Below are 9700 nucleotides of genomic sequence, written 5' to 3' on the forward strand. Positions count from 1 at the left end.
CTGTTATCATGCTCAAGTCTATTGGGATACTCCTGTTCATAGCTACATTTTATGATTGTGAGATATGGAAAATGGACGTCAAGACTGCCTTTCTTAATGGTAATCTTGAGAAGACCACCTACATAGCTCAACCAGAGGGGTTCATAGTTACAGATCAAGAGCAAAAAGTTTGCAAGCTTAATAGGTCCATTTATGGGCTGAAACAAGCATCTCGATCGTGGAACATTAGATTTGACACTGCGATCAAATCGTTTGGCTTTGATCAGGAGGTTGATGAGCCTTGTGTCTACAAGAAGATCATAAAAAACTCAATAGCTTTCCTGGTACTGTATGTGGATGATATCCTACTTATTGAGAATGATGTAAAGTATCTGACTGACATTAAAAGTTGCTAGCTGCCCAGTTCCAAATGAAATATTAGGGTGAGGGATAGTATGTTATAAGATCCAGATCATTCAGGATCGTAAGAACAAGAGGTTACCCTTGTCTCAGGCATCGTACATCGATCAAATGTTGATCGGGTACAGGATGAAGGATTCAAAGAGGGATTTGTTACCCTTCAGGCATGGAATCATTTTTTCTAAGGATCAATGTCCTAAGATACCTCAAAGAATATGAAACGGATTCCCTATGCTTCAACTGGTGAAAGCATAATGTATGCAGTGTTGTGTACTAGACCCGACATTTATTATGCAGTAGGGATTGTCAGTCGTTATCAGTCAAATCTAGGATTTGATCACTTGGCGACGGTTAAGACAATCCTCAAGTATCTTCGAAGAATGAGAGACTACATGCTCGTATATGGAGATAAGGTTCTGATCCTTACAGGATACACAGACTCTGACTTTCAGATCAATAGACATTCTTGTAAATCGACATAGGGATCAGTGTTCACTCTGAATCGAAGGGCTATAGTGCGGCGAAGCATCACAAGGATGCATCACAGACTCCACTATGGAAGCCGAATACATAACCGCTTGTGAAGTAGCTAATGAGGCTGTTTGGCTGAGGAAATTCCTTACAGATCGTGAAGTTGTTCCAAATATAGATTTTCCAATCACTCATTATTATGATAACAATGAGGCAGTGGAAAATTCGAATGAGCCTCGAAGTCATCGTCGAGGCACACATATAGAACAGAAATGCCACTTGATTAGGGAGATTATGCATCGCGGTGATGTAATAGTCACGAAGGTTGCGTCGGAGCACAACGTTGCTAATCCATTTACAAAGACTCTCACGGCTAAAGTGTTCAAGGGTCACCTGGAGAGTCTGGGTCTGCGCGACATGCGACATCTTGTCTAGGGCAAGTGGGAGAAGATATTAGGGTATGCCCTAGTTTATTATATATTGTACATGTCTTTATCTTGTATTATACATTAGTCTCCCAAGGCATTAGGAAAAATGGAAGATTGTTGGGACTGGTGTCCTAATTCTTCCGAAGTCTTGTATTTATAATATGTACACATTGTTATGAATAAAATAAGAGTTATCTTATCTGGCATTTACACATATACAATAAACAAAGATCCATGGTTATTGTATGTAAACTAAAACATGTATATGAGATATACAAGTGGATCATGCTTTAAGTGATAACCTAAATAGGTCTGTAGTATAAGGATTAAGGTGGGATATCTGATCCTGATGATACTACGGATACGACCCGCTTTGTAGAGGTTTACAAGTGTTGTGAACTACTACAAATGGTACATCTTGACCATTCATGTGGAGACATGTGAGCGGTGGTGTCCTATACAAAGAGTTTGTATAAGACCAGACCACGAGATGATTCGTCTTTGTATATAACGTCGTTGATACTGGTGACTTACATCTCACCTAAACGACCGTAGGTGACATGACCTCAATCCGGAGCGTTTTGGGAACACCTATCTTTGAGGGTGATCATTTGATTATTATGGGTAAGAGTGGCCAGATTGCCAACTTAACATACCTACCTTTTTGGGGACTTGTCTGATTTGGGAGCTGGAAATTCAGTTACACAAGATGGAATTCACTGCTTCCCCGAAGCAAGGGTACTTAGATAGATTGCTCCCTAAGGGCTGATTCTGGGGCTCGAACATAGTGGCCAACTCTTCTCTTTGGAAGGACTCAATCATAGTAGAACTATGACTTATGTTCATTAGAGGGATTAGTTGTGCTTAAAGAGTTAGATGTAACTACAGGGGCATAACGATTATTGGCCCAACTGTACTTACAGGCGATCTATGAAGGATTACCACACTGTTGATCGGTTGATATGGACACATAATATATCTGTAGTAAGGAGAGTTAAGCTATTGGTCTTTAGTAGAGTGCTTGGCAGTTGACGGATGGTGGATCCCATGACTAAAGAGTTTAGCCAATTATTCACGTACCATTGAGCTACAAGTCCATAAGGGCCCCTTGGTAGCTCAATGGGTTCAAGTTGAGGATAAGTTCTTAGTGTTGATTTGAAATGTTTAGTGTGGTGTATTAGATACATCAAGTGGAGGATTAATATAAATGAGATTTACATTAAGTACCATGAATTAGACAAAGAGTTATGGTTTATATGTTTCATGAGATGAAATATTAAAACTATAGGTTATAAATATAGTTTTGTAAGTTGATTATCATGTATATTTATAATAATATTAATTATTGTATAATTATCTCTTTTTCTTTAATAACCAACTGAGTGGGGTTTATTGGTTGTTTCATGGTAATCGTGAGATAAAAGGAAAATATTTTCTTATTTTTAGTTGATGTTTTTGTGAGAGTTTCCATTCTCGGATTACTCACGGCGGTTGTCAAGTATAATAGATTTGCTAAACGGCAGCTGAAGAGAGACTAGACGATCGTGGAGTGTTTCTATACGATAGATCACTTAACTGGCCAATTAGCTAAAAAATTGCGTAGCTTTTGCTAATCGATTGCATAGATTCTATAAACGATTGGGCATTGTCTATACGATAGATATTTGTCATCTCCCACTTGCTCAATCGTTTACACGATTGTTGCTCCAGTCTCTTCCTCTAATCAAGTCCACACAAAGCCCACACTTCTGGATTCTCACATCGAGAATACCAAGGTAGCCATTGTGGTGGTGTTGTACTCAACTTGACATTGTCGAGGTTTATTGGAGGCCGTTCGTTATGTTCGCAGTTTCGTGTGGTGGTTGTCGATTGTTCGTGACCTTGGAGATCGCTGAGTTCGAGCATTCGTGTTTTGCAGTTTTGTGGCATTCATAATTAAGGGTGTTAAAGATGAGTCTTCAAATGTATGTTATTTTTAACCCTTAATCGTATAGTAGAGTATGCTATAATTTTGTATGTTGCATAGCCTTTATGTTTCCGCTTGTGTACTATAATTGTTAATGTTCATATACAAATGGAATTTGAAATGATCATTCTGCTGCTCATAGAAATCCTCATGTTCAATTTCCTTCAAGTACAATGTTTTCTTTTTGTTGTTAGAGTTCTAGTTTTGTAAGTTAGTTTTGTCATGAGTCATGAAAATATAGTCCTTGGTAATATGAAAATATCTTAGAATGTCAGTGGAGCTAGATTATTCACCTTCAAGAGTTTTAGGTGTTAAAAAAGATGGGTTTGGTTTATAAGTCTGAGATGTTCAACTATGTAATAGGTTCTTTTTGTTTGGTATCAGTGGATTTCTATATGACTTGTTCTATAAATTCAATAAGTTTCTTTTGTTATGTTTGTTTATTTAATATGTGTCTATGTTTCTTTATTTAATAGGTGTCCATCAAAAGGGTACAAATCAACCTTAAGAAATTTCCATTGAGAGATCAAGAGAATCTTACAAATTACAAATGAACAAAAGAGGCTTGCAAAATATTTTATTTACTCACAGAAATAAACATAAAAGATACAATACTTTATTTTGTATCATTTTACTTTGTTCTAGGAAATGATTACATTCTTTTTTCTTATTTTTTTTTGTAAAGTTAATAGATTTATTTTTAACTAATGAAAATCATGGTATTTAATGTGTTATGAAGTATTTAATATATGTGGGTTGATCTAGAGTCACAAGTTTATTTTTAACACAAATATGAACAATAATATACAAACTATTCTTATTTAGTAAAAAAATTGTACCTTTTATAGCCATGAGCAAATCAATAACAATATATATATATAGTGAAAGCAAGTGCAATCAAAAGATTATTATAGTAGTTATAGCTATTAGAAAAGACTAAATAACCTTACTATAGCATAAGATTAAAGCTATAAGTACTATATTATAGCGTTGAAAAAGTTCTATCAAATATTACATGCATAATAAAAATGTAAGATTTTATTACATATTTGTCTATCTAACGCGCAATATAATGATAATCAAGGCTTTGACATTAAAAGTGAGTCATTATTAAATTGTAATTTAGATAAACCATGCTAACATTATACAGTATTATAATCCATAGTGTACCCATCTATTTTTAACCAACTTTATTTAAATTAATTTTTTTTTAGATTGATTTTTACTTTTATTTTTCTAATCTAATTTGTTGTTATCCACCTTTATTGGTCGTTTTTTGGAATCCAACAAGAGAGGTGTATTAATTTTCAAATCTTACAAATTAACTCCGTTTTAGTTTTATTAAATGAGTTTTAATCTCTTTTTTAAAATATTTGTTTCAATGACATTTTTTTAAAATTTCTGACGACTGATTCTAGAAATATTTGAGAGTCGAATTTTCTAGATTCTCAAGGTGAGGGTTCATAATTTATGGAAATCCAATTCTAAATACAAGATAAAAATGAATTTAATTAAAATAATCATTTTCTTAAAAAAACTTATACTTGATAGGGACAAGACCCTCAAACAATGGTACAAAGTTGGCCCTTGCGAACAACTTGATGTACTATCTTCAGATCCCTGGGGAAGAGATTCAAGTTGGCCCTTGCGAACAGCTTGATGTACTATCTTTAGATCCCTGGGGAAGAGATTCAAGTTGGCCCTTGCGAACAGCTTGATGTACTATCTCCCTTCGACCCTTTGAGGGAAATGTGGCTTTGTTTTTTGTTTCAACCCCAAAAAGTCTCATACCAATGGAGATAGTCATCCTCACTTATATACCCATGATCCTCCTTTTTATCTAACCAATGTGGGACATTGAACATTCTCAACAATATTAAAAGGTTATCCTATGACACATTATGAGAAATTGTAATAATTTCTCACATTCTTGAAGTGAGAAAATTCTCAATTCTAACATAGCGGAATTGATGAAATTTGTCAACTTATTTTATGAGATCATGACTCTAAATATTAGAGAAATGAAGTGTAAAAGACATTATTTTAAAAATCTTATTTCTCAAAAACTTAATTTCTTTAGCTAATATTTTAAATTCTAGATTTAAAATTTGACCACCATTCTCCAACGGATGTTGTGGGGTGTTAATAACTTTTGCATACACAGATGACTCTCAAACTCAACTATAGTTTTGTAGACCATTTTTTATTGGTTTTTATTAAGAAAAATTGTTTACTTCATTTCGATGCCCAATCACACCCTAAAAAAAAATGGTGGCGCTTCATTTTTATTTTCATTTAAAATTAATCTTTTTCGAGGATATCAGTCGCTATGCATCGTCTCGGACACATGACGACACATAGCATCAAAGTTTTCATTCTATTTCTCTAGACATCATAATTTCTACCATTAGTAAATGGGGGTTTATCAATAGATTGATCATTTGAAGTTGTCATGACTTTAGCAATTAAGGGTTTGTTTTGGTAGAAAATCTAAGAACAAAAATTTGAAAACAAATAACTCAATAAAACCATAGTTGTAGTTCGTGTTTTTATATATGTGCTTGGTAGCAGATTCAGTAGTTGAGTTTTAATTTAAACAATTGTTTAAAATGTGATGATATTTATATAACTTATTATACTTACTCACTAAATATTAGTTGATAAAAAACTATAATCAATTTATTTGTTGACATATTTTATATTAACTTTTTTTATAATTATTATTTTGTATATTATATAATTTATAATACATTATATAATGCCTATTTACTTTTCATAAAATTAATTGAATTTATAACATGATATATTATAGTTCTAAATATTTTTATCTTTATTTGATATAATTATACATACTAAAGTTCAAAATTCAAAATCTAGATATAATAAAAATATAAAAATATTATTTTTCAGAATTTGCATAGTTTGGAAAACATAATTCGAAAACACTTTTCATAAAGAAAATGTAGGTTGTCTGCAAAACATATATTTGCTAATCTGCATTCACTTGAGAATGACCAATAAAGTGACATAAACAAAGTAAAGTACCCAATTTAATTTTCATAACAATATTGATAATATGAATACGCAAAGAAAAATTTAACCAACATAAATAGACAAATATGAATAATTAATTTCAAGATCAAATTATAGAAAATAATTTCATGCAAAATAAAATATAATAATAAGTTAATTACAAGACTATTTATGAGAGAGATGGATAGAAAAAGTGACACAAAAAGATCTTTAGTAGTTCAACACCACTGGTCTATTCCATTTTACAATCTCCTTTTAGGTATGATAATAACTTGACTATTTTCATTGCTTAGAGCTGAACAGTTTCAATATTCTGTTTTCGGATGTAAGAAAAAACCCAATCCCTTCTACATTGAAAAATCAAATTGTTACAACAATCTTTACAATAAATTTCGAGTTGAAGATCAAGATAGGATACACAAGTCTATTCTCAAAGAACAATTCATACAAGTAAAACCCTTACAATAATGGCTATAACAAAAATACAAAAAACTCGATCTAAAAAATTAACAAAAAATTGGAATAAGCTATCAAACGTTGTAGGATTTTAAGGACTTGTTTAAGAATTTTTTAAATTATTTTTATTTTCAAACAGAGGTAAAAAGGCTAAACTTGTTTTTGGCTAGAAAATATAAACATTTTGACCATTTGACCAATAATATAAATAATATATTTTTTGCCACATGTTAGTCTCTCATTGGTTTATATAAAGTAATACTAAAAATTTAAACTTTTGACCGTAGGACTTTTTTATTATAATTGAATTTGTTTTATTATTTTATTAATAAATTTGCCATCTGTTATAATATAGTTACACAGGTAACGCCAAGTCTCCATGTCATATGTCATGTCATCATTTTTATGATTAAAAATTGCCACGTCATCTGTCACATCATCAATTCACCATTGATCGCACATATGTAAGGTGCCACGTTATCAATTTGACCGTTGAATTCACCACTTAAGATGCCATGTTCGTCACTACATGAAGATTTTCTTTCCATTTTTATTTCGGTCATAACTTTTTTGTTTGAGCTCCAATTTGAGTGTTTCAAAGTTCCACCTTCCTCTGGCTTATCAACGGTAGTCTGCTCAGGGTTCCAACCTCAACGGTTGATAACTATTGACATCCTTGTTCCGAGTTCTATACAATGAATTCTTCAAAATACTAAAATTATTAGTGAATAAAAGCAAATTTGTTTTGATCAAAATGTTAATTAATTAATTGTAAATGAAGGATCGAAAAACCAGCAAGGATTACTAACCTTGGAGCCTTCTATGGTTATTCTCAATAATACTTGGGTACAAAGCTGATCCAAACACAACATTAATCTTGCTTGAGAAAATTAATTTGCTAATGGTAATAGTAGAAATTATGAGTTTGGTCGTCGAAGAATGTAAGAACGCGTTAAGTTAATTTCTTTTATGTATATTTTTTTAACTAAAAATATATCATTCATTAGAAATGTCATAAAAATATATATTTTTTAAAGGTATTATAATTAAAATGTGGGGTGGAAAAATCGAACCTCAGATCTCGAGATCGATAGTACAAGCATTATGTCAAATGAGCTACGCTCTTATTGGCAAGTGTCATAAATATTTTATTTATAAATTTTCCTGAACATTTAAGGGAGAAACATAAGTCTAGGTTAGATAAAATGATGGGACAAAAAAAAAAAAAATAGTCAAGAAGCATGGCATTATTTCCAAAGAAAACATATTATATATTTCAAGGAAATGTTTCATCCATTTTACTTGAGGATAACCATTATTTACTTATTACAAAATCCTCACAATCTTAAGATTCAACTTTGACACACCTTAATTATTCATATCATGTGAGCTTGAGAGAAGACTTGTATAAAATCTTATTGTTTAAGGTGATATTCAATGTCTTTGGCAAGTTCATTCATAACATCATGGTATTTATTAGGGTACGGAGGTCCATCATGAAGTTTCTTATATTCCAAGATAAAAATTATCGAACTGCAATTCGGTCCCTTTAGCACAACTCGATATGTTCAGATGAAGGTTTTGTAATGCTTAAACACATCTCCTTCTAATCCAACTATCTTTATCACCAGATTTTTGTCATCGAATTCTACCCGTTCCTTGACAACTTCGGCTCTACCATCTTAAAAATCCTATAAACACAGAGAAAATGAGTAATAATTGGTTAGTAGCCAAGAAGTTTCTTATGAAAAGAGGTGAAAAGAAAAACGTATGAAGTGATCGTGGTCTTGGTCGTTGTAGTACGTATCGATTGTGTAATTCCAAATCTTGATGGAACCATGACCATGTTTGCTCCAATCTCCATCATGAACTTTAACTTTTTGGACTAACTTTGGAGAAATATTTGGAATATGAGAAATTTCATCTTTAAAGAGTTTGTAAAATCTATGTGCAGGTGTGTTTATTTCTACTTCACCCACAAGCTTGTTTATCAAACTTCTCTTACTATAGCTTGATTACTTTTAGAGAACACACCCACAAACAAAACAATATTCAATGCCTTCCCCTTTTTATACCACCCACACTTATATATTATTTTACTACATTTTATTGTTTTTGTTTTTTCTTCCATCTTATGTTGTCCAGCACATAGCCAACGAGGTTCGGTTTATCGTGTATTACAATTAGAAAATGAAAAATATTTGGATACATCTTGAGTTGCACTCATGTTTATACTATCATACTCAATAATCCAACTATAGTTTGTCATATGGAAAACTCTTGATTCTTTTTAATACTTTTATTATATCCTTTAACTTCCATTACATGTTTGAAATATTCTTTTAATTTAAAATACACATAAAAATCTTAAATGGTGTGGCAGTGATATTGTACGAAAACTCTAAAATGTTTATATTCTTATTAAGGATAGCTTTGAAACATTTGTAAAAAGTTTAACGAATTATATTATAATTAACTTTGAATAGAATAGTAAAACTTCCCTGATAAAAGCTATAGGTAAGGGGAAAAATATTTGTTTATTGATTAACTAAAAAGTTTCATATAAATATAATGTATATTTGAAAGGACACGAATATATTTATTTAATAATACAAAGCTTTAAAAAGAAGATGCGAGTCTGAGTGATGTTTGAGAGAAAATAGATGGGAGAAAAAAAAAATTATGTTGAACACTTCATTTTAAATTAAAAAGAAAGAGATTAACAATGAAAAGCATACTTAGGCATATCTTGATGTAATTCTAAAATGGTTAAAATTAGTTTGAAACATGATTTTAATTTAAAAATAATTTTTTATGATATAAAATTTTCAAAACAAATTTTTATGATTTAAAATTTACATTTAAAAGTACAAGATTAAATATTAAAGTAATTTTGAGTGATTATAGATGTATTGTGGAAATATTTTCATCATGAAAAAAGTGATTT

General features: G+C 31.3%; 1 long non-coding RNA gene across 1 annotated transcript; it reads right to left on the bottom strand.

Annotated features, from left to right (window-relative positions):
- Positions 1-8000: 8000 nt before the first annotated feature.
- On the bottom strand, positions 8001-8781 carry LOC150031267 (uncharacterized). Its single transcript, XR_016526006.1, has 2 exons — positions 8557-8781; positions 8001-8444 (listed from the first exon to the last, which is right to left on the bottom strand). It is a non-coding gene; the product is annotated as an uncharacterized LOC150031267 (long non-coding RNA).
- Between the last annotated feature and the right edge of the window lie 919 nt (positions 8782-9700).

Source organism: Benincasa hispida, unplaced genomic scaffold (genome assembly GCF_027475165.1).
Source record: "Benincasa hispida cultivar pf3 unplaced genomic scaffold, pf3_genome.v1.1 HicScf135, whole genome shotgun sequence".
Lineage (NCBI taxonomy): Eukaryota > Viridiplantae > Streptophyta > Magnoliopsida > Cucurbitales > Cucurbitaceae > Benincasa > Benincasa hispida.